The sequence below is a fragment of the Oncorhynchus gorbuscha genome, linkage group LG17 (genome assembly GCF_021184085.1).
Source record: "Oncorhynchus gorbuscha isolate QuinsamMale2020 ecotype Even-year linkage group LG17, OgorEven_v1.0, whole genome shotgun sequence".
NCBI lineage: Eukaryota > Metazoa > Chordata > Actinopteri > Salmoniformes > Salmonidae > Oncorhynchus > Oncorhynchus gorbuscha.
This window is the reverse complement of record NC_060189.1, coordinates 21,526,149-21,543,334: the sequence shown is the minus strand read 5'-3', so window position 1 is coordinate 21,543,334 and position 17,186 is coordinate 21,526,149. Positions and strand designations below refer to the sequence as shown.

The 17,186-nt window shown below is 43.0% G+C and overlaps 1 pseudogene; it reads left to right on the top strand.

Annotated features, from left to right (window-relative positions):
- The first annotated feature begins 1,617 nt into the window (after positions 1–1,617).
- The window catches only part of LOC124002316, a 32,133-nt pseudogene continuing 16,564 nt past the window's right edge, over positions 1,618–17,186 (top strand).

Sequence of the window (17,186 nt, the reverse complement as noted above, 5' to 3'; positions counted from 1 at the left end):
AAAGTGTTAAACAAATCAAAATATATTTTATACTTGAGATTTTTCAAAGTAGCCACCCTTTGCCTTGATGACATATTTGCACACGTTTGGCATTCTCTCAACCAGCTTCATAAGGTAGTCACCTGGAATTAATTTCAATTAACAGGTGTGCCTTCTTAAAAGTTAATTTGTGGAATTTCTTTCCTTCTTAATGCGTTTGAGCCAATCAGTGTTGTGACGAGGTAGGGGTGGTATATTTTTATTTAATTTTTATTTAACCTTTATTTAACTAGGCAAGTCATTTAAGAACAAAGTATTATTTACAATGACATTCTACAATGATGCTATACAGAATCTTGCTATACAGATCTTCAAGTGTAGTCGCAAAAACCATCAAGCACTACGATGAAACTGGCTCTCGTGAGGAGAGCCACAGGAAAAGAAGACCCAGAGTTACCTCTGCTACAGAGAATAAGTTCATTAGAGTTACCAGCCTCAGAAATTGCAGCCCAAATAAATGCTTCACAGAGTTCAAGTAACATACACAACTCAACATCAACTGTTCAGAGGAGACTGCGTGAATCAGGCTGTCATGGTCGAATTGCTGCAAATAAACCACTACTAAAGTACACCAATAAGAAGAAGAGACTTGCTTGGGCCAAGAAACAAGAGCAATGGACATTTGACCAGTGGAAATCTGTCCTTTGCTCTGATGAGTCCAAATGTACGATTTTTTGTTCCAACCGCCGTGCCTTTGTGAGACACAGAGTAGGTGAATGGATGATCTCTGCATGCGCGGATCCCACCATGAAGCTTGGAGGAGGAGGTCTGATGGTGCTCTGTTGGTGACACTGTCAGTGATTTATTAGAATTCAATAAATCAGGTAGGATAGGATGACCCCAGGTAGGATAGGATGACCACTGTCCAGCGGTACCACCCCATTCAAGGCATACATAACCAGCATGGCTACTACTGCATTCTGCAGCGAATCACCATCCCATCTGATTTGCACTTATTTGGACTATCATTTGTTTTTCAACAGGACAATGACCCAGCACACCTCCAGACTGTGTAAGGGTTATTTGACCACGAATGATAGTGATGGAGTGCTGCATCAGATGACCTAGCCTCCACAATCACCCGACCTCAACCCAATTGAGATGGTTTGGGATGAGTTGGACCGCAGAGTGAAGGAAAAGCAGCCAACAAGTGCCCAGCATATGTGGGAACTCCTTCAAGACTGTTGGAAAAGCATTCCAGGTGATGCTGGTTGAGAGAATGCCAAGAGTGTGCAAAGCTGTCATCAAGGCAGGGTGACTACTTGGAAGGATCTCAAATATAAAATATATGATTTAACACTTTTTTTTGGTTATTACATGATTCCATATGTGTTATTTCATAGTTTTGATGTATTCACTATTATTCTACAATGTAGAAAATAGTACAAATAAGAGAAAAAACATTGAATGAGTAGGTGTGTCCAAACTTTTGACTGGTACGGTATATCGTGATTCGCCCATAAGCAAAACATTTGAATTGAGATTATTTTTACGTTATATCGCCCAGCTCTAGTATACCAGAAGGTACTACAAGTAGTGGAGGTACTAGTTTCGATGTCTTCACTATTAGTCTACAATGTAGAAAATAGTTTTTTTTAAATAAAGAAACCTTGGAATGGTATACATCAAATTCCATCCGATTCTAAACCTACCACTCGCGTCACCATGGAAGCGATCCGTTTGTGTCATGTTGTATTCGCCATTTTGATGCTTCTTGGCGTGGGCTACGGCGATGAACGTCTCTACTTCAGCGCAGCTAGCTAGATTAGCTACAAATATTCAACATAGAATCTCATACAATTACAAGGGGATTTCAATTCGCATTATTAGTCGGACATTTAACCGAGGAGGTCATGAAGATTTGGAAAACGTTTTCGTACCCCGGACGTCAAATTTGAACGACTAATCGGAATGCGAAGTCCGAATTTGTCTGTTTTCTAACTTCGCCAGTTAACGTTAAGTAGTTAGCCAATATAGCCACCACCAGGTTGCTACTCAGCCGCAAGCCTTGAAGACGTAGCTAAAAGCTATATATGATATTGAATTATATGGAAAACATCAATCAGAAGAGGTACTGGCAGCGACGTCGCCCTGACACTCCATTTCTGAACAATGAATGATGTTAGAAGCAATGGAAACATATTGTGGGCTACCTAGTTACCAATGCAGTTAGCTGAACTACAACAGGGGCTTTCAAATATAACATTCCACTCTGCTTTTTTCCCCCGTCGTGGCTATGTAGGGAAAGCACAGCAACCTTACAAGTGGTTTTATTTTCACTCAACGTTGCTTTCACTGTTCACGTTCCAGTTGTCTCGTAGAACAAAACAAAGAACATTTATTCATAAGAAGTAGCAAATATGAAGTATTTTAATGTCATGCATTGATTATGCTTGGACATGTTCAAATGTCTTTCCCAATACCAGCTGCCTACAGGTGTAAAACTTATTGTTGAACTGACTATTACCATATAAAGACATATCTGAGTGCAATTGTACTGGACGGCAACTAAAGGCTAAATCTACCCACCAAGATGACGATTCAAAGTAAAGGACAATATTGCTGTCCTCACAGAAATGTGAATGCTTCATTAGATTTCCCCATTTGACCACATCCAAAGGACCATCCATTATGATTTTTGGATTGATATCCCAAGAGTTACACGAAAAGCTCCTAGACCTCAAAAACTACCAAAATCGAACAAATGGTGTGGAACAGCTGAAAAATATCCTCTTTGGATTGGACTTGAAGCCAGTCCCCTCAGACAGTATTGTGGAGTTTATCAATTTTCTCCGCAGACTTCTAGATGACAGCAACTTCAAAGTTTTGTACGGCACTTTACAGGTGATAAACCTACTCATTCAGAAATTGGATTACAATGTAGACACATATTTCAAACAGTTAGCGTGTGTGGCTCTGAAAACCCTTGGGGACACCCGCGCTGTCACCAGGAATGAGTATATGAATGTGTTCAGGCAGTTGACTAGAATTGTAGGGCCACAGAAAGTGTTGGACCTTGTTATTGGACACCTGAGACACAAGAACTCCCGGGTCAGAGAGGATGTCATCAACATCATCACAGCAGCTATGCTCACCCACCCCAGGAAGGACTTCAACATCCCCAGCCTCTGCTTTGAAGTTGCACCATACCTGGCAGACAGCAAGAAGAAGGTCCGCCATGCAGCCCTAGAACTATTTGCCGTTTTTGACCATTGCCTTGACACAGGGAAAAAACAGCCCCTAATGAAGGCTGTAAACAGAGTTGAGCTCAATGGGGATGTGGAGGGTCTTATGGCAGCTGTGCAAGCAAGAAGAGCCAGACACATACTTCCCAGACTGTCCTCGGATGGAATGGTGGAGTATGCCCTTGTAATCCCTAAACCAGGACAACGATGCTCACCTCAGTTTGGGTCGGGAGCTGACCTGGAGTGGGTGCTCAATGGTGGGCGGATCAGCAGTGCCAGGAGCATCAGGACAGAACCAGACTCTGACAGGCTGTATCATGGTTATGGAAGCTTGGGCTCCCTTGTTGATGACCTTCCACTGCAGAGGAGAATTGTCAGTGCAGGCAAAGGGAAGAACAAGCTGCCCTGGGAGAGGTCAAGCCTCCCTTCCACAGTGAACACCCAGCCACGCAGTGCCCCTAAGGGGAAATCCTCTGATCAGGTTGGTCATCGATGACAGCAAGGTTACATCAAGCAAAAGTCTGAAGACGACACTGATCTATCTAGCTGTTTTGATTTAGCAAAGTCTCATTAGAGAAAAAAATATCAAGACATCCTCTCTAGGCTATATAGTTATAAGAATCTTATTTCCATAGAGGCACCATAATTCCATTGAATAAGGTGCAAATAGAATGAGGTTTGCAACCACCCAAAGTACAAATCTATCAAATATTAGTTTGCAGGAACCTGATGAAAACGACCCCAAACATGTCTACACTGAATCAATAACACGCTGTATACTACATCAGTATACAACACGCAGTATACTAGATATTGACAAATACTTGTGTTAGGACTATATGGAGTTGTACGTGCAAAATGAAAATGGTAGGCCTAATATACTGAACAAAAATATAAATGCAACATGCAATAATTTCAAAGATTTTACTCGGTTACAATTCATTTGAGAATCAGTCAATTGAAATGAATTCATTAGGCCCTAATCTATGGATTTCACATTATTGGAAATACAGGCATGCATCTGTTAGTCACAGATACCTAAAAAAAAAATAGGCATCACAAAGGGTCTCAGGATCTCATCACGGTAGTTCTGTGCATTCAAATAGCCATTGAAAATGTAATTGTTTTCATTGTCTGTTTTACGCCCATTTCCATAACTGCACCGCCACCATGGTGCACTCTGTTCACAATGTTGACATCAGCATACCGCTCACCCACATGATGCCATTACACGTGGTCTGCAGTTGTGAGGCATACTGCCAAATTCTCTAAAATTACATTGGAGGTGGCTTATGGTAGAGCAATGAATGTTCAATTCTCTGGCAACAGCTCTGGTGAACATTCCTGCAGTCAGCATTTCAATTGCACACTCCCTCAAATCATGAGACAACTGTAGCATTGTGTTGTGTGACACAACTGCCCATTTTAGTGACCTTTTATTGTCCCCAGCACAAGGTTTACCTGTGTAATGATCATGCTATTTAAACAGCTTCTTGATATGCCACACCTGTCAGGTGGATGGATTATCTTGACAAAGGATACAATTCTCACGAACAGGGGTAAAAACAAATGTGCCCAAAATTTGAGAGAAATAATATTTGTGTGTATAAGAACATTTCTGGGATCTTTTATTTCAGCTCATGAAACATGGGACCAGCACTTAACATGTTGTGTTTATGTTTTTGTTCAGTGTAGTTATGTATGCAGTGATGATGCAAATGTTTCCCTTTAGTTGACATTATTGACTCAGCAATCAAAGTTCACATGTTTAATGGTGTAAAGGGCTTCTAAAAATATTAATGCAGACCCAATTGAATAAGTTGCCTTTCAATCAGTCACTGATTTACTGTGCTCTTGGAGGAGCATCTTTCCTATTGACTTCACCATCCACCTCAGGGGCTGTGTTTTAGTTGATTTGTTTGTCTCCACAATCAAAGCCCTAGTGCACTGATTGCAAATGGCCTGAAAAGGACTGTCACCTGTCTGCAAGGGCTGGTAATTTATTTTGTTTTGTTGCCATGACAACCATTTGGTGAGCAGTCAGTTGCCTTGTGGCTAATTAGGAGGAGAGATGACAGCTACCATGTCAGTGTTTATCAATCAACTTAGTCTAAATTTGAGATAAGAAAAGGGGGGGGGGTCTACCATATTCTGATGGCAAGCAAACTATTTGTTTGATGCCTGATGTGACATTGAACATTCGTTTGTTTGTCATTTCAGAGATGCATTCTCAGGCATTTCAAATTGTGGTCAGTCAAGGAAAATCAAATAATATTATTGAATATTATTGATCGCATACACATACAGTGGGGAGAATAAGTATTTGATGCACTGCCGATTTTGCAGATTTTCCAACTTACAAAGCATGTTTTTATCATAGGTACACTTCAACTGTGAGAGATGGAATCTAAAACAAAAATCCAGAAAAATCACATTGTATGACTTTTAAGTAATTAATTTGCATTTCATTGCATGACAAGTATTTGATACATCAGAAAATCAGAACTTAATATTTAGTACAGAAACCTTTGTTTGCAATTACAGAGATCATATGTTTCCTGTAGTTCTTGATCAGGTTTGCACACACTGCAGCAGGGATTTTGGCCCACTCCTCCATACAGACCTTCTCCAGATCCTTCAGGTTTCGGGGCTGTCACTGGGCAATACGGACTTTCAGCTTCCTCCAAAGGTTTTCTATTGGGTTCAGGTCTGGAGACTGGCTAGGCCACTCCAGGACCTTGAGATGCTTCTTACGGAGCCACTCCTTAGTTGCCCTGGCTGTGTGTTTCGGGTCGTTGTCATGCTGGAAGACCCAGCCATGACCCAACTTCAATGCTCTTACTGAGGGAAGGAGGTTGTTGGCCAAGATCTCACGATACATGGCCCCATCCATCCTCCCCTCAATATGGTGCAGTCGTCCTGTCCCCTTTGCAGAAAAGCATCCCCAAAGAATGATGTTTCCACCTCCATGCTTCACAGTTGGGATGGTGTTGTACTCATCCTTCTTCTTCTTCCAAACACGGCGAGTGGAGTTTAGACCAAAAAGCTCTATTTTTGTCTCATCAGACCACATAACCTTCTCCCATTCCTCCTCTGGATCATCCAGATGGTCATTGGCAAACTTCAGACGGGCCTGGACATGCGCTGGCTTAAGCAGGGGGACCTTGCGTGCGCTGCAGGATTTTAATCCATGACGGCGTAGTGTGTTACTAATGGCTTTCTTTGAGAATGTGGTTCCAGCTCTCTTCAGGTTATTGACCAGGTCCTGCCGTGTAGTTCTGGGCTGATCCCTCACCTTCCTCATGATCATTGATGCCCCACGAGGTGAGATCTTGCATGTAGCCCCAGACTGAGGGTGATTGACTGTCATCTTGAACTTCTTCCATTTTCTAATAATTGCGCCAACAGTTGTTGCCTTCCCACCAAGCTGCTTGCCTATTGTCCTGTAGCCCATCCCAGGCTTGTGCAGGTCTGCAATTTTAACCCTGATGTCCTTACACAGCTCTCTGGTCTTGGCCATTGTGGAGAGGTTGGAGTCTGTTTGATTGAGTGTGATTGACAGGTGTCTTTTATACAGGTAACGAGTTCAAACAGGTGCAGTTAATACAGGTAATGAGTGGAGAACAGGAGGGCTCCTTAAAGAAAAACTAACAGGTCTGTGAGAGCCGGAATTCCTACTGGTTGGTAGGTGATCAAATACTTATGTCATGCAATAAAATGCAAATTAATTGCTTAAAAATCATACAATGTGATTGTCTGGTATTTTGTTTTAGATTCCGTCTCTCACAGTTGAAGTGTACTTATGATAAAAATTACAGACCTCTACATGCTTTGTAAGTAGGAAAACCTGCAAAATCGGCAGTGTATCAAATGCTTGTTCTCCCCACTGTATTTAGTAGATGTTATTGCGAGCAATGTTCCCTCAAAAACAAATCCGGCACTGAGCAAATGTCAGGTCTGCTGAGTACAAACTAGAACATTGTGAAAATTCTGTGCAACTACCGGGGCGCATTCACTGTGAACACTGGGGCTGTACCCACTTTAAGTTACAGTTTTAACAGTGGCCAAGTAGGCTTCTGTGGCTATTTGATCATAATGTATGCCTACCAGAGTGGCCTACCATCAAAAACAATGGAGAAAAATGCATCCCATAATATTTTTAAATGGAAATAGCTGTTCCATGAGACTTTTGAAAAAACATACAGGGCTTGACATTAACCTGTTTATCCACTTGTCCTTCATACAAGTACGTGACTGAAAATGTTGTTTGATGTAAGAAACCACTTTACAAAATAAAAAGTATTATTATTCCCATACCATTATTAGAGAAACAGACCAATTATGCTACCCTCTGCCTATTGGCTACTTCGCTTATTCAAAACCGTCTCAAAATACAACACGGCTCCTTTAAGACATTAAGAAAACTATTTTAAAATGCACACATTTTGTGCTCTTATAGGAAGCAACCACTCACCCATTGTTGACTAGAAATTAGCGATAACTGGGCTAATAACTAATAACTAGCAAAGAATATGAACAAATGTGCACAGGTCTTTTTAAAATTATTTTAAAAAACATTTTACCCCATTTTTCTCCCCAATTTCGTGGTATCCAATTGTTAGTAGCGACTATCTTGTCTCAATGCTACAACTCCCGTACGGGCTCGGGAGAGACGAAGGTTGAATGTCATGCATCCTCCGATACACAACCCAACCAAGCCGCACTGCTTCTTAACACAGTGTGCATCCAACCCGGAAGCCAGCCGCACCAATGTGTCGGAGGAAACACCGTACACCTGGTAACCTTGGTTAGCGTGCACTGCGCCCGGCCCGCCACAGGGGTTGCTGGTGCGCGATGAGACAAGGATATCCCTACCGGCCAAACCCTCCCTAACCCGGACCACGCTAGGCCAATTGTGCGTCGCCCCATGGACCTCCCGGTCGCGGCCGGTTACGACAGAACCTGGGCGCGAACCCAGAGTCTCGGTGGCACAGCTGGCGCTGCACCCGGGAGGCCCACAAGCCTGAGTCTTGTCTGTCAATGCAATAGAATCCTACTCCAATGCGCTTTGCCTACAGCAAAATCTCTTGCATAGTTTTGCATACTAAGTCTTGCGTAGTTTGTTTTGTTTCGGTATGTTACATTGAAAGTGGCTAATATTGCGTTGATTCAAGCACATTTCCCGCAGTAGAGCGAAACATTGATAGTGTTGACTGAAGTGGAAATCTCTGGAAAGTTGAGTGAAGTTCAACCTTGTGCTTCTGTGCGCGGGCTGATATTTCTTTTGCATGGCAGTCTGAGGGGAGCTGCACACCAGCGCAGTTTAAAGGGAACATTGATTGTGGGGGAAACTAAATGCTTGGGTTGCTAGCTCCAACAGTGCAGTAATATCTAACAATACACACATCTAAAAAAGTTGGAATGGAATTGAGAAATATATATATTTTATAACTAGGTAAGTCAGTACACCGGCCAAAACAGGACGACGCTGGGCCAATTGTGCACCGCCCTATGGGATTCCCAATCACGACCGGTTGGGATACAACCTGAATTCGAACCAGGGAGTCTGTATTGATGCCTCTAGCACTGAGATGCCGTGCCTTAGACCGCTGCGCCACTCATGAGCCCGAAATATTAGGACGAGTAATGTCGGAGTCTGTTGTATAAAATATGTGTGTGTGAGTGATGGGATGTGTAGACATGGATAGAATATGTAGTATATCTGAAGAATACGTAGGATAATAATGTAGGCCTACCGTACATCGATAGAGGGTTTGAATACATATAATATAATATAATATATGCCATTTAGCAGACGCTTTTATCCAAAGCGACTTACAGTCATGTGTGCATACATTCTACGTATGGGTGGTCCCGGGGATCGAACCCACTACCCTGGCGTTACAAGCGCCATGCTCTACCAACTGAGCTACAGTTGCATGATCCACATTAGACAGAAAAGGTGAGACTACATATTTGACTGCTTGGGGGAGACAAGTACCTAATATTACAGGGCACCTGTTCCTCGATGAGTGATAATCCAAAGAGCTTTATCTATGTAGCTGCGGGGAACCCCAGGCTACAATGGGTTTACTCCAAGATCCACTCATCAGGGAAGTCAATTTGCTAATCTGCACGTTTCATTCTCTCAGATACTGAAACACCCAGCTGTCAGTGTCAGACAGTGGCATAGGTTCGTAGTGGGAAACACTGGCCATATTCCCTGTTTTGCATAATAGAGAGTAGCCTACTTCGACTACTGAATAGTCGCAAAGATGCAACAAAAGTATAGGCAATGCACTGGGATGAAGATCTGCGGGGGAGAAATCCCAGCACTGTCACAGAGACTGGTGGGGATAACAGACTAAAGGTCTGGTTTCACCCCCCACAAGACGCTGACTGTAGAGTAGGTGGGAGGGGCTGGCTGGCATATTTTATTCATCTCTTCATTCACGGGACTATGTCATGTGGATTGCAGAAACCATCGCTGATGTCTGTCTCAGCAGTCTTGATGTTGTAACGAACCATGAACTTGGAAGATAAGAAACAACTCAATTGAATTATGTTTTTAAACCTATTCATTCCTATGGTTTTGAAAATGAAACCCCTCTCACAGATGATCTCCTTCCCTTGGAGCAGTTTGCCACCAAAATGTCTTGGAAAGAATACACTGCAACAAGTTTCAGTGAGCATTCAGGTACTATCAAAGGCAAAGCTTTAATTTGCAAGAATGACCTTCATTGATCACAATAGTTGAAAACTAGAGCTACTTGTTCAGAGGCGTTTTGTTTGCTCTGTGCCTCAAAGTCATTTTGGAGCCTTCCAGTGAAACCTTGTGTTTACAGTAGTCCCCATCTCCCAGCAACATCTTTGCCACACAACACACTTGTATTCAGAGAGGGTTTGCAACTTAATTCGCAATGCATGTGAAGATCATGCAACTGTGGAACATCAACCACTTACATCCCTAATGTTGATTAAGATCCCAGTGGGTTCGTCTGAAGGCAATGTGAGTTGCTTTTAATCAGATAGCCGTGAGATGGATCTCAACACCCTGTCTGAGGGAAGCTTTGATGTTTGAGGTGAAAACTGCACATCACTCTCCTTACCTCAGAGATCTATTTTACTGTGATGCTTACAAATGTGCCATGGCAACACTTTTAAAAGTTTAATAAGAGTGGTACATGTCATTGACGTAGACAGACGCCAATTTGAGCTCGTGTCTATACACTGACAGTCCCAGAGCACACAATTACTTTGAGCTAAACATTGCTTTGTTGACACCAATGGATGAAATTACATTTGATCCATGGTAGGCTCTCTATGTTTTCAAATAATTGTTTATGTTTGACATGTTAACTTGACCCAGTATTGTAGCTCTCAGTGATGGATAAGTGTCACCATTGTTACCCCTTGATTTTATCTCCTCAGGTCATCAGTGAAGACTGCCTGTCCCATACCCGGAAGCTGAGTCCGGAGACATATGTCCCCAGTTTCGGTAAGTGCCCACTTCTGTCTCTTGCATGCATCAAGAGCTACCGCACAAGCTGACAAGATGCAGTTCAGTTGCTGTCAGTGCTGAAGTTAGCCAGGTATAGATTAAACCAGTTTTGAATAGGATTATCACACAGAGTCAATGGATCCACACCATTGCACGCCATTCAGAGCACTGACATGACTGAGTAGAAAGAAGAGTGCCATGCAGGTCTCACGCAACAAGGATTAAACAAATTCATAGCCGTTGGTTATTGCTGGACATTATAGGGAAATAATGCCCAGTAGAACGCCTTTTAAGCTAATCAGAAACTAGTATTTAACAATTCCATGGTGTAATTGCCTATATTTTGCTGCCATTGTTGGGAAGACATTGAGTACACAAGACAAGTACCAAGCAAGGCCAGTATGGACATTAGCATGCTTCACCCTTGAAATCCTAACCACTGTTATGCTTTCCATCTTGAACTGGTGTAAAAATGTCTCTACAATAATGCTTAGGTAGATGGAGAGTTGTGTAATGTATTGTGACAATATATGGAGGTGTCCTTGAAGTGATAGGGTGGTGCTTTCTCTAAACATGGTTGATGTGTCAGTGGGAGTCAGTCAGTCACTCCTCTTCATGTTCCTGCTGTTTAGCGCCAATGCCGTTCGTAGGCGTTCAATAAATAGACACTTAATATGAGGCATGGAGGCTGGCATTGAGAATGAGTTGTTGAGAATGCAATACGTTAGTACTAAACCTTGATCTGGTTCTCACTATGAAAACAGTGTGATAAAATACATTCATTTTGTGTTCTCTGTTGACAAAGGAGAATATATGAGGTATTGATTTTTAGGTAGAAAGGCCAGTAATTACTAAAGTTGATGAAAGCAATAGTTAGCTTCAGTGATTTATCAGAGTTCCTCCACTTTGCAGTCACAGTTGGTTTGTGATCACGGCCACCACCCTGTCGGAGGCTTCCTTCCCATTGCAGTCAACTAGCCCACGGTTGACTTGGCTCAATGAAAAGACCCAGTCAGACAACCAGAGGCAGTGGTCAGGAGAAAAGCTCTCAAAGGATGGAAAGGACCAGTCTAGGTGGGGAAGCCAATAGAGATTATACAGCAGATACTGTCTCATAAACTTGGTATCATCTGAAGCGGGAATGCTAGCGATAGTACTTAAGTATTCAATTGCCAGGGTATTTTAGTGCAACTTGACCTCTCGTCAAGATACCTTACAGTGAAGCAGCAGAGTAGTGACAGGAGAATAAGATGCATGCCACACTCCTGATGTGGTTTGTATGGTTGGTTGATTTGGACATAATAAGTATTGTTCTGTTATAGGACTTAGAAACTAGTACCTCCACTACTTTTAGTACTTTCTGGTATACTAGAGCTGGGCGATATGCCCTAAAAATCATCTCAATTATTATTATTTTTGCTTATGGGCAAATCACGATATATACAGTACTAGTCAAAAGTTTGGACACCTACTCATACAAGGGTTTTTCTTTATTTGTACTATTTTCTACATTGTAGAATAATAGTGAAGACATCAAAACTATGAAATAACACATATGGAATCAAGTAGTAACCTAAAAAGTGTTAAACAAATCTAAATATATTTTATATTTGAGATTCTTTAAAGTAGCCACCCTTTGCCTTGATGACAGCTTTGCACACTCCATTTGAACAGCATGCTAGTTTGTCCACTTTGTTCAGATGTTGAAATCAAGTGAATTTACTTATTTCTCAGAATGAGAACGAATTGCCAATTCCTTATACACTGAGTATACAAAACATTATGAACTCCTGCTCTTTCAGTGACATAGACTGACCAGGTGAATCCAGGTGAAAGCTAGGATCCTTTTTTGATGTCTCTTGTTAAATCCACTCCAATTAGTGTAGATGAAGTGGAGGGGACAGGTTAAATAATACTTTTTAAGCTTTGAGACATAGATTATGTATGTTAACCCTAACCCTTAGCAATGCTGCTGAGTTTTTCATGGTCAACAGTTTCCCGTATGTATCAAGAGTGGTCCACCACTCAAAGGACATCAAGCCAACTTGGCACAAATGTGGGAAGCATTGGAGTCAACATGGACCAGCATCCCTGCGCAACTCAATATTAGGAAGGTGTTCTTAATGTTTTGTACACTCAGTGTATAATTGTTTTATGCTTATTGCACATTTATAAACGGACTAGACAGCCAGTATAACAGTCTGGCTAAAATGCTGGCTTAATGCCGCGCGTGACAAACTGAGCATTCATTTTCCAGAATCAATGTTCACTGATACTCCTGTTTTAGGAGTGTCTACTCTGCACACACTTTGAGGAGTTTATACATAAAAAGGGTAGCGTTGGAAATGTTAACTACTTTTCTATTACAGTAAAATAATCTCTCAATGTCTTTTGGTGTCTAATTTACCGATTCTGTTGGACCAAACCTCAAATGCAATTAGTGTGCAAAGCTGTCATCAAGGCAAAGGGTGGCTACTTTGAGGAATCTCAAATATAAAATATATTTTGATTTGTTTTCACGTTTGGTAAGTACATGATTCCATATGTGTTATTTCATAAACTCAGCAAAAAAAGAAATGTCCCCTTTTCAGGACCCTGTCTTTCAAAGATAATCCGTAAAAATCTAAATAACTTCACAGTTCTTCATTGTAAAGGGTTAAAGCACTGTTTCCCATGCTTGCTCAATGAACCATAAACAATTAATGAACATGCACCTGTGGAACGGTCGTTAAGACACTAACAGCTTACAGACAGTAGGCAATTAAGGTCAAGGTTATGAAAACTTAGGACACTAAAGAGGCCTTTCTACTGACTGAAAAACCCCAAAAGAAAGATGCCCAGGGTCCCTGCTCATCTGCGTGAATGTGCCTTAGGCATGCTGCAAGGGGGCATGAGGACTGCAGATGTGGCCAGTGCAATAAATTGCAATGTTTGTACTGTGAGACGCCTAAGACAGCGCTACAGGGACACAGGACGGACATCTGATTGTCCTCGCAATGGCAGACAACGTGTAACAACACCTGCACAGGATCGGTACATCCGAACATCACACCTGCAGGACAGGTACAGGATGGCAACAACAACTTCCCAAGTTATACCAGTAACGCACAATCCCTCCATCAGTGCTCAGACTGTCCACAATAGTCTGAGAGAGGCTGGACTGAGGGCTTGTACGCCTGTTGTAAGGCATGTCCTCACCTGACATCACCGGCAACAACATCGCCTATGTAAACAAACCCACTGTTGCTGGACCAGACAGGACTGTCAAAAAGTGCTCTTTATTGACGAGTCGCGGTTTTGTCTCACCAGGGGTGATGGATTCGCGTTTATCATCGAAGGAATGAGCGTTACACCGAGGCCTGTACTTTGGAACGGGATCGATTTGTAGGTGGAGGGTCCGTCATGGTCTGGGGCGGTGTGTCACCGCATCATCGGACTGAGCTTGTTGTGCGTTACAGGGAAGACATCCTCCTCCCTCATGTGGTACCCTTTCTGCAGGCTCATCCTGACATGACCCTCCAGCATTTCAATGCCACCAGCCATACTGCTCATTCTGTGTGTGATTTCCTGCAAGACATGAATGTCAGTGTTGGCCATGTCAGCCATGGCCAGCGAAGAGCCCGGATCTCAATCACATTGTGCACATCTGGGACCTGTTGGATCGGTGGGTAGGGCCATTCCCCCCCAAAATGTCCGGGAACTTGCAGGTACCTTGGTGGAAGAGTGGGGTAACATCTCACAGCAAGAACTAGCAAATATGGTGCAGTCCATGAGGAGGAGATGTGCTGCAGTACTTAATTCAGCTGGTGGCCACACCAGATACTGACGGTTACTTTTGATTTTGACCCTCCCCCCATTTGTTCAGGGACACATTATTCAATTTCTGTTAGTAACATGTCTGTGGAACTTGTTCAGTTTATGCCTCAGTTGTTGAATCTTGTTATGTTCATACAAATATTTCCACATGATAAACGCAGTTGACAGTGAGAGGACGTTTCTTTTTTTGCTGAGTTTAGTGTTGATGTCTTCACTATTGTTCTACAATGTAGAAAATAGTACAAATAAAGAAAAACCCTGGAATGCGTAGGTGTGTCCAAACTTTTGACTGGTACTGTATTGCCCATCAGTACTGTATACCTACAGTATGTAATCTAACACAATGCTGAATGTATACTATTGAGTACTATTGAATCGGGTGCATTGGGAATTTGAAATGAGTCCAAAATATTGTACAAGACTTTGCTAAAGTAGCCTACAAATAATGTAAAATTATAATACAATATTTCTGCTGTATGTTTTTTGCTAGTAAAGCATGCAGTGAAATACAAAAGTAAAACTTGTGTGGGTTAGTTATGTGTTTTGGGGTTGGGAGTGTTTGTGACCCTCTACGTAGCCACTGTTTACACGTTTAGCCTGTGCTTGCAGGCAAGACTGGACTTGGCTATTTTTAAAGCAGGCTACAGAACACGCCAACAACTTTTACTGCACAGTATAAACAAACAGTGTCCGAACAAATGTCCCCCTTCGCTGCTCTCTCATAAAGTCTGTTTTCAAACATTACTGAACGAACGGGTTTGTCAATGGATGTTTTAACTAAGCTTTGGCTTAGCTAAAGGTATTAAACCTAGACAGAATAATTTATCAAGTGAAACAAACTAGGATCCAATTACATTCCCCATGCCAGGAACTGGGCTCACAAGCCAGCCTGACCCCAGCTTTAGCTTGGCCTCAATGAAGAGGACTCCATTGACCATATCACTTTGAAACTTAACATGAGTTGCTGAAGCAACCAGTCATCGTATTGTATTGATAAACAATATATGATGGTTGAGGTACACTACAGTAATAGCTGATTTGTTGTCCTCTAGGTTCTGCAGAGCCCCATAAAACCCTGTCCTCTAGGAGGGAATCCCCTGGACGCTTGAGAAGGAGTGGGAGTCTTGACTTAGACCCTGATATCTTTAAATCTACCAGCTTCTCTGACACAGAGGGAGGTGAGGAAGTCTTTACTGTGCTCAGTCTGTGCCTTCTACAGAACAGTTTCATTGAAAGGTAACTGAAGGATCTTTGTGTTGCAGTGGTACACAAGGCCCGTCTCCTCTGTGGGACCTCCGGCTTTGAGCACACCTTATCCAACCCCTCGGCCCAGGGCACCTTCCTACTGCCCTCCTACCCTATGGCTACACTCCCCGGGGGCCTGCTGACCCCAACACTGTCCCACCGCCGCGCTGACTCACTGTCAATGTCCAACACTTGGCCCAACAAGAGAGAGAGCAGCCCTCAAAGACGAGACCCCAGCCCCTGGAAAGACATATCAAGTATGGGTCTGGTGTCTTTTGCATATTGGGTAGATCTTGATAGTCATGTAATTTATTTGAGGCATGTTGTTGAGTGCTTTCTTTGTCCCCGCAGGTGACTTCTCATCCAGCAGGTGTTCTCCACGGCCTCACCGTGCTTCTCTGGTGAGCTCCTCATCTGCCTCGTCTTTCCGACAGGCTCTGAGCAGGACGCGGACCGGGCTGCCTATCTCCCCATCCCCAGGCCTTCTCCTGCCAGAGCGGGGCTTGTCTCAGAATGGCCAGTGGTCTAGTCCTCTAGCTCCATCTCCATCCAGCCTGCAGGACCACCTGTCTGAGAGGGACCTTTGCCTAGACCTGGATCACCTCAGCCTGCAGGACCAAGACCAGGAAGAGGACCCCTTGGACCGGCAGGAGGTCAGGATCAATGTTTTACACACAAGGTTCTGCTTAGTGAAGTCTCCAGATGGATTTAGCTAGGACACTGTCTTAAAGCTACCATCTTGCCATCGGGGTTTTATTCATATCTGTACTCAGAAAAACTCAGTGCAGGAATATGCAATGTGGATAATGTTTCCCCTTCATTATTGCAGTGGTGGTGAAATGGGTCATATTTGGGACTAAGTATCCTTGATGTAATGTTAGTGCTGGGGAAATAGTACTTGACATCTAAATTGTCATGGATATAACACCCATGCATAAAATATTATCTGTATGCACAGCACCCTCTTGCCTTGCTCTCAGGTTACTGATGAGCTAATGTGTTGTTGTTTATAGATGTTGAACTCCCTGCGCTCCCTGCGCTGCAGCGCAGCTAAGAAGAAGGCCAAGGTGAGTCTGAGTGGCTCAGACCCTGACCCAGATAGCCCAGACTCAGCCATGAAACTGGAGCTGACTCTGGACTCCCCCTCTCACAACTCCCCACCGTCACCAGCCCAGCTAGCGAGAGCGGCCTCTCCAGCCTCTACTCACCCCCAAACACCACCCTCAATGGCACCAAAACCAGGTACATTCCATTAGACCTACGTAGACAACCAGTAGACTAAGTTGAACCATTTGGTTCAACTAGGTTGAACCAAATGAGATCCTGTTTCAAGAATTATGGTGGGCAAAGGGGCCATGCTATGATGGTCCCACTTTCAAGTACACACACCCGAGGTATGA